The 16,025-nt window shown below is 37.6% G+C and overlaps 1 long non-coding RNA gene across 1 annotated transcript; it reads right to left on the reverse strand.

Annotated features, from left to right (window-relative positions):
* Positions 1-6,469: 6,469 nt before the first annotated feature.
* LOC26527991 lies at positions 6,470-8,556 on the reverse strand. Its single transcript, XR_004364701.2, has 3 exons — positions 7,554-8,556; positions 6,741-7,492; positions 6,470-6,676 (listed from the first exon to the last, which is right to left on the reverse strand). It is a non-coding gene; the product is annotated as an uncharacterized LOC26527991 (long non-coding RNA).
* Positions 8,557-16,025: the final 7,469 nt, after the last annotated feature.

The raw sequence follows: 16,025 nt of genomic DNA on the forward strand, positions 1-16,025 counted from the left end.
TGAAGATACTCATGGACATTATTATTCTCCCTAAGGGCACATTTATAAGGGCTGCTATCAAATAATACATGACTATTTAAGCAATCAAAAAGATTATTAATTTTATCTATAAATATTGCCGTTGCAACTGCACTATCTTTGCAATCGGCAAACCCACCTGTTTTATACAACTGTGCGTATCGCAGCAGCTACACTGTGGCTAAAGATTTGTGTGGCAAATTTCACTCTCATTTTTTCAAAGCAATTCGGACTGACATGTTTTAAGGTCAATTTCGGACATAAACGTGTTAAATTCTTGGTCTCAGTTTCATATAATCTTCTAATTATTCCCCATGAAACCTTCTGGTGCTAAAATATTATTCTTTATAAGAATATTTCTAAGGGATTTTACAAGATGCGGTGCATCGAATATCGCAAAATTTTTTTCACCATTAACCTCAAAGCTATGATTGTTTAAATCAATAACCCATCTATTAAACACTGCTCTATTATTGGATCCCTGATCGCAAACAACGGCTTTGACATTAAGCCCCAATGCTTGCGATAGTCCAATATTTTCTTCAAATTTCTTTTTTAGGTCAGTATGATTTATGCCACGGGCTGAAACCGTATAGCTTAAAACATACTTCCAATTGTCAAACAGCCCCCTAACAAGGAAAACACAGACTTGCTGTCCTAAAAACTTAGTCCTTTTTATGCCATCGTTTTCAAATCCCTGTATCTCGTCAAGAGATGAATTATACTGAAGACCTCTCTTTACTTTAATTTCATCGCAAACTAATACGGTATATTTTTCCTTGGCGCCCATTTTTCCGACAATGTCCTTCAAGTTTTCTAATAGCTCTGGATTAAATCCAGGAACTAAATTTTTTAAAATCGCCCAGCGATTTAATTGTTTCTTACACGGGAGTCTTAAATTAAGAACATCCCTAAGGTAATCATATGCCCTAGCTGAGTAGAAATGCATATTTTGCGAAATAACTCTCTCAGCGCTGTTATAAACCTGATTTTTTAAAAAGCATTTTACATAAGACCTTTGATTGGTCTGAAAAATGAGGTAAATTGTTAATTGTCGTGAAGATATTAACATGCTTTTTCTCCTTTCTGGCTCTTTGGTAAATGTTTCTTTGCCTATGAGCATTTCTTAAAAATGAATACCTTTTTTTCAAATTATAATTCTCTTTCTGAACATTCTGAAGTGCTACTTTCATTTCATAATATTTTTTACGATAATATACCTCATTTTGCTCTCTTTTCAAACAATTTGAACAAATTGAAGACCTACCAGCGCTTAAATCTTGCCACAATTGATTTTGTAAACTATTGTCAAAGCTCAGAAAATTCTCTAAATTTTCTTCCCCGTCACTTTGAGTTTGAATGTTGCTGCTCTGATGCTGCTGTTCTGTATCAGATGGCTTCATAAAGTCATCCACTACTTTATTTAAGCATTTCTTTTGATAGCTATAAGGAGTAATAGCTTCCTCCTGTATGTCCAATGAATAAATGTCATCACTTACGTCAGCATTCTTATTTGAAATCAAATTTGAATTGCCCAAATGTAAAGTTGGAACTACATTGGCTCTTAAATAACGTTTCCCAATATTTTTTCGTTCAAAATGCCTGTTGCATATTCCAGCCCTTTTCCGGTCGAAATTATTAGGTAAATTGCATGCTATAATCCACTTGTTTAAATAAAATTCTTTAGACGGAAACGCAAATAAGCTAACCGGAAAATGAATGGAACTGTTCCTATAAATCGCGCCACACGTTTCAATAATGCATTTCCCGCCATTTCTCTGTGAACATTTTTTGACACCAACGGTTGATTTTTTTATAGCACTTGTTTCAGCCATAGTTTTAAAAAAAAACTTATATAAATTTTGGCAGAATTAACAATAGAAAACACTGAAGTGATAATAAAAGGTCGGTTAGCACTCCCCTTTGCAGATTTAATTCGAAATCGCTCGCACAATTAAAAGCCCGTGGCAGCCACACGCCAATGTTCACGTATTATGAACATACACACTTACAATATACCACAGGCAGTAAGAAATTCTTACTAAGAATTGTTTCCCACACTAACACATACATAATGGCAAATACATATAAAACGGGACTACAACGGACATTTGACGAACGTATTGAGAGAGAATTGAGTTTCGCGACGCATGCAGACAAAAGCCCATACTATAAATGTGTGTGTGCATGCTCGTCGCGAAAATGTATTCTTTATGTGTACAACAGGCAGCAAAAGCTTCCCTCACTGTCATACATGTACTAAGTGTGCAATTGTGTGTGCATGCTCGTCGCGAAATCATATTCTTTGTGCGCATCAAAACTTGCATACCCTTCCCACGAATATCCATCGAAACGCTACATTTTGTTTGCATAGGAGTGGCAAACGCTTTTAAAATTTCGGTGTAACCTTCACTCAAAAGGGGGATCGTCGCGAACAAATTTCATTTTTGTGCGATGCTGAGCTTGATGATTTGAGAGCCCATAGAGAGAGAGAGAGAAGGACAAAAAACGCAGAGGGCATCGAACTGGCCGGCGAGTAACTCATACACATACATATGTATGTACATACATGTATGTACATATATGTGTGTGGTATAGTGACTGGGTAACTCGCGCTTATCTTTAAGCACCTGATTTTATTTCAATGACTGTGGGTTTGCCTATCAGAATGCATTTTTATACCCTGAACCCATTTTCAATGGGAAATCAGGGTATAATGGTTTTGTTGAAATGTATGTAACAGGCAGAAGGAGGCGTGGCAGACCCTACAAAGTATATATATTCTTGATCAGGGCGACGAGCTGAGTTGATTTGGCCCTGTCCGTCTGTCTGTCCGTCTGTCCGTCCGTCCGTCTGTCCGTCTGTCCGTATGTATGAACGCGTCGATTTCAGAAGATATAAGAGCTAGAGACTTCAATTTTTTTTTTAAATGTTCGTAATTACAGCGCGCATATCAAGTTTATCATTAAAAATCGATAACTCATCCCGATCTTTTTTTATCGATAAAAAACCTTATCGAAAACCAGTTATAAAATTATATCTTCTACACCTTTATTGCTAGAGTCTCCAAATTTTTAATGTATGCCTATATGCAATTTATACAATTTCGGTTTTTGTTAAAATTTACCCCCACCCCTAAATTCACCCCCCTCACCCTCACTTTTGTAAAAAGCGTATTTCAAATACTAGAGACTTGTGCTTTGGCAATTACATGCATATCCATGTCATAATCATAATCTGAAAGTTTCATGAAGATCGTACGTCCAAAAAAAGTTATTAAGCAATTAAGTTCTCATAGTAAGCGCTCACTGCCGCCCATGCGTGTTTATGCTTGTGTGTGTATATGTATGTAATTGTTTGTGTATGTGTGTGTGTGTGTGTGTGTGTGTGTGTGTGTGTGTGTGTGTGTATGTGTTTGTATGTGTGTGTATGTATGCCTGTGTGTGCGTGCGTGCGTGCGTGTGTGTGTGTGTGTGTGCGTGTTTCTTGTGTAAGCTGAAAGACGCGAAAAATTATTGAAATAGCTATTACTCCAAGGGTTCAGGGGATCTCGTAGTCGAGTAGTCTCGACTAGAGCTTTCTTACTTGTTAAAGATAAAACTCAGTGGGAAAAATGGGATAAAATTTTCGATCCCCTGTACCCGTTCATATATGTACATACATATACAGGTGCATGCAAGTAAAAAACGTATCAAAAGTAATGGGAAGTGCACCTGTCACTTTAGTTAGTCCGCTATTTAAATATAAGCGCGCCTCTTCAATTAAAACCCAAAATCGTTCACACCATTAAAAGTTGAGGTAGGCACACGCCAATGTTCATCTCCCAAGCATGCAAACAAAGATATACACACACGCACATGTAAAGGCACATAGGCATACAAATGCTTCTACAAGTGATATCCCATAATTGTGAACAGCACATCCCATGCGTACACACAATCAAATGTATATACATACATACATACATATGTATGTGAGGACTTCACAAGATCGACCAAATGCAAATGCTGGACTGTAAAATTGCTACAGGCGGCAAGAGCTTCGCACACAGGCATACAAATGCTCATAGTACATGTAGCAAGCGAGAGTGTGTATGCATGCTAATCGCGAAAATATTTTCATTATGCGCACCAACGCTTTCATACCCTTCCCACAAATAATAACGAAAACGCATGACAAACGGCTTGAAGAGTTCGGAATACACTTCACGTAAGGGAAGAAACGGCAGTCTAACGCGAAGAAATTTCGATTTTCGTGAGCTGCTGCTTGTGCTCACATGCATACATACATATACATATTGAGAGAGCAGAGAGCAGAGAGAGCGAGAGAGCATCTTTTATTCAACATTTGACCATTTCGGTCGAGCGCATGAAGCGGAATGATTGTACTTTCGCATATTTTCGTAGCCCGAACCTAAAAAGTAAAGAGCCGAGCAAATACGAAATTGATAGGCCCTAGGAGACACATTTTTCGGTGTTGAAAAACTTTGTACTACATGTCTAGTCTATGTGTTCTCTGGTCAGTGGTATGGTATACACGAGTATGCATGCCAAATTTCAGCTCTCTAGCTCTTATAAGTTCTGAGATCGACGCACTCATAGGGACTGACGGACAGACGGACAGGGCTATATCGACTCAGCTCGTCGTGCTGATCAAGAATATATATACTTTATGGGGTCTGCGATGACTCCTTCTGCCCGTTACATACTTTTTCACACAACCATTATACCCTGATTTATTTGGAAGCGCCAGAGCATCTTTTTACCCTATTATCTCCCTGGAAGCAAACTTTACATAACAGGTTTAACATTAACTACTAATTTAAACATATATATTTAAGTAAAATTAGTTACTAGTAGCGATAAGTTTTTCGAACTGTCGTCTTTTTAATCGGCAAATGGGTCTCGAGTTTGGCAGCTTTCTTGCCAGCCGGTTGGCGTGGGTCTTAAGGCGGTCATTGTAACGACTCGAGTGGAAAGAGATCTGCTCTTCCACTGTATCCAGCTAGAGATCTCTATGCAGGCAAGAGTTTTGTACGAACGAGGGGCATCCAGTGATTTGGCGAAAGGCCTTGTTTTGTACTGTCTGAATCTTTTGCAGGTTACTCTTGGCGGCGACTCCTCAAACTTGCACACCGTACCTCCAGATTGGCGTGATTATGTGTGTTAGTATCTTGCGCTTATTTGCTAGGGACAGCTTGCTTTTGCTGTGTAGCAACCAAGACATCTGCTTGAGGCAGGCGCAACAGGTGCCAGGTGCCAGGTGCAACAATATCAAGCGCATACGACAAGAAATGGCGGAGCTTTCAGATATAAATGAAAGTTTGGGAAGCACTAGTGACGGCTCGTCTACTAGCGAAGTTGAGTTCGATTTATGGACCCACCACAAGGCACTGGCCCACAAAACCAGTAAGAAAGACGGTAACCATTTTCAAATTCAAGACGGACTCAGTGTTTTTTTAAATGCTCCTGTTTTTGAATTGAAGCGTAATGTCGTCAACGCCTGGGAGGAGATGCGTACTGTATACCCTAAGCTATATGTTATAGCTTGTCGGTATTGTTTCTTAATAGGCACTTCGGTACCAGCGGAACGTCTTTTTTCCAAGGCGGGTGCCACATTAACCGAAAAAAGGAACAGGTTAACAACAGAGCACCTTTCACAACTACTATTTCTTAACTCAATTTTAAATAAATAAACGTTTATATTCTTTACTGTTCTTGTTGCTATTGTTGCGTCTAACAGGAGTTCATAAAAAATAAATTAAGCGCATTCAAAAAAATCATTTGAATAATCGATTTTTCCATTTTTCCGCGATTAATTGCAATTAATCTTTAAAGCACCTAAAATAAATCATATGATTAAATAATCGAATAATGATTTTTTTTGCCATCACTACGCATAGGTTGCCACAAGGGTGCTACTGCTACGGAGCATTTGCATCTCTTTTCTCTTTTCCTTTTCTGTTGCTTTCGTAGCTGCTCTCATACCCAGTGGCGGAAATGCCCATTATTTTGTCCATTACTCATGGATTACTTGTCGCCTGTGTGCATGAAAAGATCGATTACAAGCTGCCTTACTTTTTAAGGAATGGCCGCTTTTTCTCCCGGGTGCATGAAATTATTGAATTTTGTAATGCAGAAAGTAATGAGGTGACGAAGTTTCCTTCGGCTCTCCATTACCCATGCGTATACTTTTTAAATATTGTAATGTAGAAATTCCGCAACCTGAAGAAAACGCCTTATACATTTTCAAAATCGCTTATGGGTTAGTAATCTGCGTACATTACAACACAATATACCTGCAACCCATTTTCCCACTATATAAAATGGCTTACTTCTTAATGCAATGTAATTGGAGAAATAATTGATTACTAATTGAAAGATAGAAATGCTTGAGTAATGCAGTATTTTTTGTTTTAATTTTTAAAAATTATTATTTATTATTTCTTAATATCTATAAATAAATGTATAGTCTTAAACTATGTATTATTACTATTTTATTATATCTATCTACATCTAAATCTAAAGCTATGTCTTATTATCTAGTTTGTCCTTATTATCGAACTTCTGATTTGCCAGTCGACCTTTCTGGACGCGAAAGCAGTTTCTTATTGTACTTATATAGGTCTTCTTAGTGGACCCTTCGGTTTTTATAGCATCTGTAAATTAAACAATATTAATTTTTTTGTCATTAAAAATACATGTAAGATGATGTATACATACCAGATACTTCCCTTTAAATTTACGTCCGCACGGCTCAACAATAGCAGAAAAGTGACGCGCCGCGGCGGGTAAAACGAAAACAGAAATCATCACACATATGCATTTTTGAACTTGTATTTACACTCATTAACACTATACACACAAAAGGAATAGGCATAGACAAAAAAACCAAACGAAAGAAGGCACGCATTCCATGCAAAAAACGGTAAAGTCCAAAACGAAATTCGGCGATTTCGTCGCGACGCAACGAAAGACGAAAATCGTTTGTTGGTTAGCGGGGAAGGGGCATACAGTAACGAAGTTGACAAGAGCTCGATTCTGTCGTATGAGTAGCACTTTTTATTTTGTACATTACAAATGCGCTGAAAAAAATGTTCATAGGTAATGCATTACTTTTTTGTCGTATGTATTGCATTATTTCAACAGACCTCATTCAGGTCGTCGCCACTGGGTATTTGCTTCCATAGCAGCTGTGTACGAAATATTGCCCTTTAAGACGTTAATTTCAAATTATAAGAATTCATTTATTTTCACATTGTGCTATAAAATATATACGATTCAAGCATTTAAAAAAAAAAAATAAATTTCAAACAAGCAGTAATTTGTATTTCTAATTCTGATTGTTTTCCTCGTCTTCAAATGAAGGGAAGCTGTCGATGGCACCGTCTAAATGGGATGAGTTTAGTCTGACAAGTAAAATATTTTCCAAAGTGTCGTGGTTTAACCTATTCCGATTGTCGTTCTATTGTGACCTAAATAAATAAAATAAAAATATATGAACATATGCCTTGCAGCAAAAACAATCCTATTTACTTGTGTTGGCGGAATGGCGAAGCATACTTTGCTCAGTGCATACAGTTCAGGATCAGTCGACTTTCTTTCTCTCCAGAATTTCAATACATTAACATTTGCTTTCATGTAAGGAAGCTTCAGTGTTTCGATTTTGGAATTAAGTTTCGGGTTATTGGTTTTAATTTTATCCCATAAAGTCTTCAAGAAGTGTACAGCATTTTTTTTCTGAGCCCCGGAGAGAATTTGTTGGAACCTCGGATCTAAGTATAGTCATGCATCAAATCCCACATTCGATATAAGTTTTTCCGTTCGAGTATCTAATACTAATTTTAAAACTAATTGAATGTTCGCCGTCTGACCGTGATAATAAAATTTGATTTGTAGTCAGCTTACATGTGAGCCACAAAGCGTAAAAATTGCCGAAGTGCAATTGCTCTTCTTGGAATCTTACAATAGTTTTTTGCAGTGGATTCATTATACAGGTGTAGCAATCTATAAACTCCCACAACAAAGAGCTAGCGTCGAAATTTTCATCATCCGTTTTATTTTCGATTGCTTCAATGTTACACAAAACGTCCTTTGCTATGTTCAGTCGATCGATCATTTTATATGTTGATCCCCATCTTGTGGGACAATCCAATTGAGGCAGTTTTAGTTTACGAAAGTCAAATACCTCACGATAACCATTTGATAACTTATGAATGTATTTCGTTATGTTGCGACATTGAAGTAAATAGCTTTTAATTTCTGCATTTTTTAAAACATCAAGTGCACAAAGTTGTGCAGTACATGACGAGCAAAACTGTAACACGAACTCAATCTTGCAACTTCAAGAGTCTATATTTTTGCTTCTACTCTATGGATGTTTAAGATCTTAATTTTATTTTGTTAGTATGATATTTAGCCGTGTTACCTGAAAATTTGAAATCATTCGCTTGGCTGGAATAATTATAAGAATTAAAAATGTAACAAGTAAGAAAGCTCTAGTCGAGACTACTCGACTACGAGATCCCCTGAACCCTTGGAGTAATAGCTATTTGAATAATTTTTCGCGTCTTTCAGCTTACACAAGAAACACGCACACACACACACACACACGCACGCACGCACGCACACACAGGCATAAATACACACACATACATACACACATACACACACACACACACACACACACACACATACATACACAAACAATTACATACATATACACACACAAACATAAACACGCATGGGCGGCAGTGAGCGCTTACTATGAGAACTTAATTGCTTAATAACTTTTTTGTGGACGTACGATCTTCATGAAACTTTCAGATTATGATTATGACATGGATATGCATGTAATTGCCAAAGCACAAGTCTCTAGTATTTGAAATACGCTTTTTACTAAAGTGAGGGTGAGGGGGTGAATTTAAGGGTGGGGGGTAAATTTTAACAAAAACCGAAATTGTATAAATTGCATATAGGCATACATTAAAAATTTGGAGACTCTAGCAATAAAGGTGTAGAAGATATAATTTTATAACTGGTTTTCGATAAGGTTTTTTATCGATAAAAAAATATCGGGATGAGTTATCGATTTTTAATGATAAACTTGATATGCGCGCTGTAATTACGAACATTTAAAAAAAAATTGAAGTCTCTAGCTCTTATATCTTCTGAAATCGACGCGTTCATACATACGGACAGACGGACAGACGGACGGACGGACAGACGGACAGACAGACGGACAGGGCCAAATCAACTCAGCTCGTCGCCCTGATCAAGAATATATATACTTTGTAGGGTCTGCCACGCCTCCTTCTGCCTGTTACATACATTTCAACAAAACCATTATACCCTGATTTCCCATTGAAAATGGGTTCAGGGTATAAAAATAGTCAAATGTTACAGTTTTGCACCCGAGTCATTTTTCAAGAAATATGTTTATTAATAATTAATGCATAGCTCTTTTGACTTTTTTTGGTCATTAATGTCATTTGCCATCATTTTTGTGTACCGTCGCACCATTTCAGCAAGAATCGCGCACCAAATGTCCTTGTTCCTATCCCATAGCTCTATCATTCCACTTGGAGCCACCTATAATTCGCAGGCTGCAATTTCAAATGTCTCCATATATTTTCAATGATATTCATGTCTGAAGAATATTCAAGACACTCAAGGGACTTGAATCCTTGCCATATTGTCCACTTTTTGACCAAATTAGACGTGTTCTTTGAGTCATTGTTCTGCATTTTTCAGTAGTAAAACCCATATGTTCACCTAATTCTCCCAAATTTTGTTGTAAAGTGATCAGATACTATCCCGAAACGTTATGCCATCGATTAAAACCAAGAGTCCAGCACAATCTTTGTTTATTCTCCCCTAAACCAAAAGAGAGCAGCCACCGCGCTTGACAGTTTGCCTTACTGTACTGTTACAGTCAACATACTGCACTGTGGGAGCTTTCAGCTAATGCCAGAATTGTCCATATGACTCCAAATGGTTGTTTATTGTTTTATCTGACCGTATTAACAGTTTCAAGTAGATGATTAACTAAAGTAACAAGTGCACTTTCTATTACTTTTATAGGTATTTTTTAATTGCATGATTTTTATGACATCTAACAGATGCACTCTTTAAAATGGGTCCATTTAGCCAGTATATGTATGTATGTACATGCATATGCTTCTTATTTTAATTTAATTTTAATTTATAAGGAACACTTTATTTTATATCAGTATTTACACAAGTGTGAGTGATTTACATGTGAAAGTTAAGAGTACAGGCCATAAACCTTTTCTGCTTAAATGTTAATATTATTTGTTCAGGAAATTTAATTACATTTAGAAACATTATTTTTGAAGGAAAAGTATAAACAAAAACCTCGTAAATTGACTTAAAGACTAAAAACTTAAAATTAAAATTAAGACTAATTGCTTATTGCTTATAAGGGTTCATTACTGTTTTGTAAATGTAGGTAAGATGAATAACTACAACGGGTTACAAAATTTGTGTGCAACTTAGTCAATCTATCTGACGCTAGTTCGACTCTGGCAATATAGTGTAGCTCCGCAGTAGGGTAATGCCACGGGAGATTAAATATTCTTTTTAATATTTTGTTTTGCAAGACTTGGATTTTACAGATATGAGTCTTAGCTATATCAGCCCAAACCGGAGCCCCGTAAAAAATTGTGGACTGGAAAATTGATCTAAATAGGTACATTTTATTTTCTAAACTTAGTCGAGAGTTCCTATTTATGAATGGATATAACACTTTAATTAATATATTTGTTTTTTTAATAATAAATTGGACGTGATCAGAAAAAGTTAATTTTTTGTCTAACAAGACACCAAGATATTTAACATTGTTCTCCCAGTTAATGTCTACTTGGCTTAGATTAATAGGATGTAGAGGAATATAATTATTTTTCCTATTTCTTGTAAAGTATATTGCTTGGGTTTTTTCCGGATTTATAAGAATTTTCCACTTAGTAAAGTACGCAACTAGAACGTTAAAGGCTGCTTGGAGAGAATCTGAGATATCGGTTGCCAGTTTACCAGAGCAAAGGATTGCCGTATCATCAGCGAAAATGGATGCCGTGCATCCACTTAAAGCAGGGAAGTCGGATGTATAGATATTATATAATATTGGGGAGAGGCAGGATCCTTGCGGGCAACCTGCAGGAATATAACTTGCACGTGAATGAGCATCGCCTATGTACACTGTAAAGAATCTGTCTTTCAAGAAACTGCGTATTATTTTAATAATCTGCAATGGGAAATGTAAGAGGTTCATTTTGTACACAAGTCCTTCATGCCATACAGAGTCAAAGGCCGCTTTAATGTCTAGCAAGACCATACCCGTAGATTTGGAACTACTAAAATTGGCCTTGACAATTTTTTTAATTCTACCCAGAGGTTGAATGGTATTGTGTTCACGACGGAAGCCATACTGAAGAGGCGAAAGGACATTATTACTTTCAGTAAAGTCAACTAATCTTTTCTTAATGACTTTCTCTAGGATTTTACTGACTGATGAAAGCAGACTTATTGGTCTATATGATGTAGGGCATTCAGAAGGCTTGTTTGCCTTTAAGATGGGAATGACTTTAGAGATCTTCCATTTATGTGGAAAATATCCGAGGCGTAGGCACTCATTAATAAGGAATGAAAGAAATTTGACTCCTTTACGAGGGAGGGCTTTTAGGCACACATTTTCAATGTTATCCAGACCTGGAGTCTTCTTGGATTTAAGCTCTTTTAAAATCGAAGATACCTCATGGACATTTGTCAGGTATGATTCGTCGTGGTCAACAGGCAGGGAGTCCAAAAACCCCGTGAAACTGTTGACCTCAGAGCTAGTGGATGGATCACCGAGGTTAGCTGAGTGCGAATGGTTCAAGGCGAACAATGATGCTAATAGTTCGACTTTCTTATCGGCACTTACGAAATTTTGCTGATTGTGTGTGAGTGTGGGTATTCCACTGTATTTCTTCTTGATGACTTTTGAAAGCTTCCAAAAGGGGGAAGAATTTTTTTCTAGCGAGGATAAGAGATTATTCCAGTTCTCGTTTCTGAGTTTGGATAATTCAATATTAACTAGTTGGCTGAACCATCTAACTAGAGTCAGATCACATATATTTCTGCGTCTCAACCAATTTCGACGGTGCCTGTTTCTAAGTTTTATTAGAGAGATTATATTAGGAGGTAGAGCTTTGGGAGAAGATTTGATTTCTCTTTTAGGAATACTGTGCTCTTTAGCTGCAACGATCACTAAGCTAAACAAATTTATTAAATTGTCTATGTCGTCCTGCGAACTAGCGGGGAAGGAGTCGCAGTCTGGTAATAGTCGGTTGATTGTTCTACCAAACACAGTCCAGTTTGCGTTTTTGATATCATAGAAGAATTTTTTAACTTTAGTGTAATTTGAGTGCAGTATTGTTTGGACAGGGAGATGATCCGAGCCTAGATCATTTATTGCTATAGTATTGGATAACAGTTGACAGTTGTTTGAAACAAATAAGTCTAGCGTAGACGATTGATATCTAGCACTCGCTGGTACATAAGAGTGTTCATTAGGGAAATGAACTGCAAGTCCACGAGATAATGAGAAGTTGTACAGCAATGATCCCCAGACATTTGCTCGGTTACAGCCCCAGAGCCTGTGTCGGCTATTAAAATCTCCTCCTAACACTAAGTTTCCAGGAGTGCGGGTTAATAGTCGCAAATCATTTGTAAAGATTTGTTTTTGAAGGGGGTCCGCTCGACCACCACCAAAATAACAGCAAAACAGTGAAGTGCAGGTAGTTCCGTTAATGGTAATATTTATGCCAATAGATTCGATTAAATTTGTGTTAGGGAGGGGAAGCAGGGTATGGCGAATAGATTTTTTAATAATAATGGCAACCCCTCCTCCTCTTCTACTAGATCTGTCACATCTGTAACAAAAGTAATTATTGTTTTTAATTGATAATGAGCTGTTAAGCCAGGATTCAGTTAGTAGACAGATATCTACATTTTCTCTATTTAAGAAAGCAAAAAGCTCATCTTTCTTATTTTTAACGCCTCTAGCGTTCCAATGCTTCTTATTAAAAAGGTAAATTTCACCTGTATATGTGCAGGTACAAGGGATCGAAAATCGCATTCCAATTTGGCCACTGGGATTGATCAGGTACTACATTTCTAGCAAAAATCATTCTGATAGGCAAACCCACGATCATTGAAATAAAATCATCTACTTAAATATAAGCGCGCCTCTTCCGGTCAAACCCAAAATCGTTCACACAATTCTAAGTTGTCGTAGGCACACGTCAATGCTCATGTCGCATGCATATACTTATAAACATACACACACGCACATACATACAAAGGCACTGAACTGCTTCTACAATGATAACCCCATCATTTGTGAGCATCGCGGCCCCTGCGTACACAGAATCAAACATATTTATGTAAGTGTGAGCACTTCACAAGATCGACTAAATGCAAATGCTAGGATTTCAAATTGCTATAGCCAGCAAGGGCTTTGCACACAGGCATACAAATGCTCATAGTACATGTAGCATACTGTAAGTGTGTGTGTGCATGCTCGTCGCGAAAACATTTTCATTATGCGCACCAACGCTTTCATACTCTTCCCACAAATAATAACGCAAACGCATGGCAAACGGCTTGAAGAGTTCGGAATACTCTTCACTCAGAAGGGAAGGCATGGGTTCTTGCTGCGACGAAATTTCAATTTTCGTGAGCTGCTGCTTGTAATCACATGCATACATACATATACATATTTGAGAGAGCAGAGAGCAGAGAGAGAGAGAGAGAGAGAGAGAGAGCAAGAAAAAATTGAGCATAGTAGCTTCTTTTGTTCAATATTTGACCATCTCGAGCGCATGAAGCGAAATGATTGTGCTTTCGTATATTTTCGTAGCCCAAACCTAAAAGTGAAGAGCCGATCAAATAGGAAGTGGTCTGGGAGATAACTCCCGAAAAAAGTGTGCAAAACGCTTTACACTACTTGTCCGGTCTATGTGTTCTGCGTTTTCTAAGAATCTCGATTGCGATTGATTTGTCTTTGCATTGTTTTTGAATTTCCAGCCGCTACTCTGCCTTTTTTTTTGCTACATGGCGTCATAACAATAATCTGATTTCGTTTTAACACTACCAACATTACCAGAACACATACGTCGACTAGACATCTAGTAAAATTTTTGTCAAAGACGACGTATGTACATACATATGTACAAATTAATGTTTTTCTCATTCCCGCGTCGTCGCTGAAGTTCGTAAGAATTCCCAGGTGTCTTCTTAGGATGTTTACGGTGGTGGCTTGACTTCACTTCAATCACTGGCCTTGTGGCTCAGCAATATGTTGAATATATGAAAACGATTATTTACGGCTGTCGCCGGAGTAGTATAGTTTATTTTGAACTTTGTCAGTAAACATCAAATACAAAACTGAATTCAGACAAAAGCAGAATATTATGCTAAACCTAAAGCTGAATCCATACGCTGCAAAACTACAGAGCTACAGCCGGCAGCCGACTCAGCAAAAATGATAACGCAAACACTTGCAACATAGTCAAGTATCATGTTACCATGGTTGGTCAAGCCACTGAACTCATGCGTCAGCGGAATGTATTTAGAGCGATGGATTCGTATGAATAATATTACATAGTTATACAACATTGCTATAAGTTATTGTGTGCGATACTTATGTGTTAACTTACATATTTGCTCGGTCTTTTGAGGCTCGAGCAGTGAAAATAAGGCGCTACGAGCGCTGGCACATTTAAGCTGTTTCAGGACAATGGCCCTAAGCTTAAGGCCACAAAACCGAGTCCTGTCTACATTTCAGTTACCCAAAACTTTTGGAAACACCTCCCCAGCCCCCAGACCTGACCTCTATAAAAAAATTTTGGAGCCAGGTAGACTGCCGAGATCACAAAACATCGATATCTTCAATATTTTACTTAAAGACATGGCTACAGGAAGAGTGGGCCAAAATCGGCTCCAAGGACACAACAAAAATTGTAAACACTTTATAAAAACATCTAAGGGACACTCTAAAATATAATTAAATTTAAAATTTATTAATTTCAACTATTATTACTTGTTTTATGGGCGGTTGAAGTTGAAAAACAAGTAAGAACGTTGCAGTCGGGGGTTACCGACTGCGGAATACTCATTCACATCCCATCAACAATTTAGTAGTTAAGTTTCACTCTAATAGTGTAGAAAACACCGATTTGCCACGCCCCTACTGGTCAGTTCTTAGAACGTGACACCGGTACCCTAACTGCAAAGTTTGAATGCTTACCCTCAAAAAATGTTAAAATTACAGGGTATTTTTCGATATGCCACGCCCCTAAAAAGGCGTAAAAATTATTTTTGGGTCATCTATAGAGGAGGTTACTGGTAACTTAACTATCTAAATTTGAAGCTCTTAGCTATTATACTTTAGGAGATATCAACTTTTGCGGTTTGCCACGCCGCGTCCGTGGCGGACATATATCCGACAAAACTTTTTGGTCTTGGGTGATCAGCCCGAGTATATATACAAAATTGGAGGTCTCTGGCATCAATAGTGTCCAAAATATAGCAGAATTTAAAAAATCACTACATCTTCATTGCATTGCGTCTGAGCGAAACAGATTCTAAAGAAAACAAGTAAGAAGACTCTAGTCGAGACTGCTCGACTAGGAGATACCCTGAACCCTCTAAGCTGATATTCTAATCAGTCTGCACTTCTTTTCGACGTACATACATACACACGCACGTATTAGTACGCGCTCTGCTAACTGCGCAGTAAGCAGCGACTACGCTTGGGCTGCGCTGCAGTGTGGGCAACATTATAAGAATTTATTTGTTAAATAATTTAATTTCTAGACGTACAATCTTAATGAAACTTTCAGGGCGTAATTATATGGTGAAAATGTATGTACATTCCAAAGCACACGTCTCTAGTACTTGAAATACGCCTTTTACCAAGGTGAGGGTGAGGGGGTGGATATAAGG

This window comes from Drosophila mojavensis, unplaced genomic scaffold (genome assembly GCF_018153725.1).
Source record: "Drosophila mojavensis isolate 15081-1352.22 unplaced genomic scaffold, ASM1815372v1 contig_72, whole genome shotgun sequence".
NCBI classification, from domain to species: domain Eukaryota; kingdom Metazoa; phylum Arthropoda; class Insecta; order Diptera; family Drosophilidae; genus Drosophila; species Drosophila mojavensis.